Genomic DNA, 3,358 nt, shown 5'->3' with positions numbered 1-3,358 from the left:
GCAGCATTTGACCTCAGTTGACACTTGCAAGACTAGCATCTAGCCTAGTTTAGTCCCTGCTCTCAATTAAGCATTTTAAATTTAAATATAGCAGCCTGAGGTGTTTTGCATGAAGTTGTTCCAGCCAGAAAGGAGGTCACAACACCAGGTAGAGTTTACAGATTTTTATTCACTCCAATCAATATCAGGCAAACATTACCAGTGGGGTAAAAACACATTGGCTTTTTTAATGCTGTTCATGCAAGTGTAACCCATTCATCAGCAATCTTCCACCTATTAAGACAGACATAAGAACTGTTATAAGGTACCAAACCAGCACAACACACTTGATGGGAACATCTCAGACCTTAGATTTCATCTCTGTTCAGTGAGAGAGTTCAAGCTAAGGTTATCATCACTTGTTCCAACAAATACATTATTACAGCAGTTACACTCACCTTCTCAATTCTTCGTATGCTAGTTTGAGTTGCCTCTTCACCTAAATCAAGAAAACACAGTTAGCATATGCAGCAGAACAACTGCTAAAAGCTCCACAACAGCTTTGTAACCTCAGACAGAAATGGAACGGAAAGGGTAATATCACAGTAACTCATTTGGCAGAATCAATTTCATCAGTGGCTACAAATATTCTCAGAAGTTTTTAATACAATTCATCTGTTGTGTGGACTTACCCAGTACAGCTGCAAACACAGCAACAGTCCTTTCCTGAGGAAGAAAGTAGTACTTTAACAGACAGCAGCACTATATGCAAAGTTTATTTATCTATTCATTTCTATTCACCTAACTTTTACCTAAAAGGAAACTGAGTTTTAGCTGGCATCTTACAAGTTTAACTTACACAAAGCCTACAAATCCTAACAACTTCAAATACAGAATTACTAACATTGAAAGAATCAGGGAAAGTAAAAAGCTACTACTTTGCTTTGTGATACTGTCTGTCCCAAAAATGTTGTATTTCATGATTTTAAATACCTAAAATACAAGTCCAATATGTTTTCAAAATGGCTTCTATTTTTGAAAGTGTTTGGGGTGTTCCAGTTTGTTTGAGAACAAGTTTGTACAGCAATCATCTAGAACTTGAGCTAAATTTGTGTAGAGCCAATATAAAGATTAGTATTAACAACTCTTGACAAACGACAGCCACAGCACAATGTTTTTATTTTAATTCCAGAGTGCAGTGTTACAGTAATGCCCACAGAACAGATACAAGAGAAGACAAATCAGGTATCTTATGGGACTAATTTTGGGCATCGTTGTTTAAGCACAAAGACAATATTCCAGGAATTCTTAAACCCCATGTATTCCACACTTACCTCAGGCACATCCCTCTTGTTTCTCAAACTCCATGCAAGCTTCACCCTGTAAGAAAGGGAAATTGTACTAACACACTTTTGGCAGTGGTTTGAGAGTGTGAATGTGGGTACTGTTTCAGCACAAGAGTTCTCTTCAGCCTCTTTCAGAGAGATTCCCATTGCTTAGAATTCATCACAAACAGTACATGCCAAGAGTAGCTTAATGGTGTCATCTCTGTAACAAACCCCTTAAAGGGGGATCTGACCTTACTCCCAACCACATCTTCATTCACATCACCTAAGAGCTCTGATCTAACCATTGAGATAAACGATTTACCACATAAGCATTCAAGATCAGTGCCATTCCCTGAAAGAGCCCACTAAATTTAAACAGCAAGAAGCTCAATAGCAGGCAATTGTACTGCATTTGCTCAGCACAGAATATGTGGCAACCTGGTAGCACAGAGCTTTTTCTTATCAAATAGGAATTCAAGTAGTCTACAGCAGTTACACATTTAAAATGGCCACCACTATTTCTTTTTAGTCACAGAAAGCAGTTAATTTTGAGATATGCAGCACACCTTGGGGAAGTGAATCCTGCAGGGTGCTGGCAAATCCAGGCTTTTTACCTGGAAAAGGTAATAAAAGCAAGAACCCTGCTTAATGCTGCAGCTAGCCCTGTAATGGCCAGGATAGAGTAATTTCCTTATTCCCTGTATCACAGAATTCTGACCAGTCACAATCATGTGTTAGCAACTTACTTTTGCTGGCAGCACTACCAGGTCCCTCACTTCCCAGCTCCATCACACCTGCATCAAAGCAAACCATTAGGACAGCACCGAAACAAGCACAGAAGGACAAAACCCAAGTCAGGTGCCTGCAGTCAGATAGAGCTAATTACAGACCTCCATGATTGAAGTCAAGGCAGTCACATCTCATCACACAGGCAGCTCACACTGGCAGCCCCTGTGCAGCCTGCCATAGGGCTAGGCTGCTATGGGCAAGAGGGCAAATACTTAAAATAGTAAATTCAAGAGGAGCTCACAGTGATGAGTTTAGTGCACACCAGACTGTCAAGACTGGGCTCCAGCCAGCAGCTCCCCTTTAAAATATCCTCTTGTTTTGGCTGAGATGCAAGACACAGCCAATGGGCCCCATGCCCCCCAGCTGACAAGCACTTAAAAACTTATGGGCCTATGCTGAAATCCTAATACTTAGGAAGTAAAAACAAGTACTTACCTCACAGTGAGAAACATCTGGAAGCCTGGAAAGAAAAATTTGCGATTAGGCAGGGTCCAGCAGGAAGTTATAGCATTAAGAACAGTTTGAGTCAAGTACTGTATCAGGGTTTGGTCGATTCCTCCTCATGGGGATCAGAGACCTGATTCAACATCATTTACAGTAGGCTGCAACACTCCTATCATCCCCTTCTGAAGGCAGGCTGTAAAGCCATTTCCCAGCACTGTTCAACACAGATGTTAATTCCTCACCTCCAGAGCATGCTGAAATTGCAGCAAGGAGCAAGCCTTGCAATTGCAGAGTTCAGTGATGTGAGGTTTGTGTAACCAAGTCGTGCATAGTAGGCATAACCATTTTGGACACTAAATTCACAGTAATGTGGCATTCACCATTTAGTTTCAACACGACAATTCTAGAGATTAATAACACCACAATTATTTGATGCTCTTACTATGAAACACAGGAAGCTGAAGAACACTTACAGTACTAACTTTTGCTTCACACTATTTTAAGAAAATAAATTGGCAAGCATCTCCAAAAGCAAACACTCAAATGCAGCACAGACCAAAGTAGCACCCATCTAAGAAATTAAGCCTTATTAATCACCTTGAATTAGGAAGGCCTTGTCTTCACCCACATCAGTAAGAGGTGAAATGGTTTTTCACACAAGAGGTATGGGGCTCTGTTGAGGGCAACCTGCAAATCAACAAGAAACTTTTAGAACCTGGAGCACTAACACCTGATTAACCTTATTCTGCTGTATTTTGTACTTGACTTCGCAACCACATCCTACTCTCTTATCTTTCTATTCATCTTACCAAGTTTTT

At 40.5% G+C, this 3,358-nt stretch overlaps 1 long non-coding RNA gene and 2 other non-coding genes across 3 annotated transcripts; all 3 read right to left on the bottom strand.

Moving 5' to 3' along the window:
- Positions 1-149: 149 nt before the first annotated feature.
- On the bottom strand, positions 150-3,269 carry LOC121353458. The gene is made up of 7 exons (XR_005955122.1): positions 3,138-3,269; positions 2,532-2,556; positions 2,054-2,101; positions 1,314-1,359; positions 672-705; positions 438-478; positions 150-273 (listed from the first exon to the last, which is right to left on the bottom strand). It is a non-coding gene; the product is annotated as an uncharacterized LOC121353458 (long non-coding RNA).
- On the bottom strand, positions 546-620 carry LOC121353460. Its single transcript, XR_005955124.1, has one exon. It is a non-coding gene; the product is annotated as a small nucleolar RNA SNORD47 (small nucleolar RNA).
- On the bottom strand, positions 1,422-1,497 carry LOC121353459. Its single transcript, XR_005955123.1, has one exon. It is a non-coding gene; the product is annotated as a small nucleolar RNA SNORD79 (small nucleolar RNA).
- Positions 3,270-3,358: the final 89 nt, after the last annotated feature.

This window comes from Pyrgilauda ruficollis, unplaced genomic scaffold (genome assembly GCF_017590135.1).
Source record: "Pyrgilauda ruficollis isolate IOZ18807 unplaced genomic scaffold, ASM1759013v1 scaffold2055, whole genome shotgun sequence".
Lineage (NCBI taxonomy): Eukaryota > Metazoa > Chordata > Aves > Passeriformes > Passeridae > Pyrgilauda > Pyrgilauda ruficollis.
This window is presented reverse-complemented; position numbering and strand designations above follow the sequence as displayed.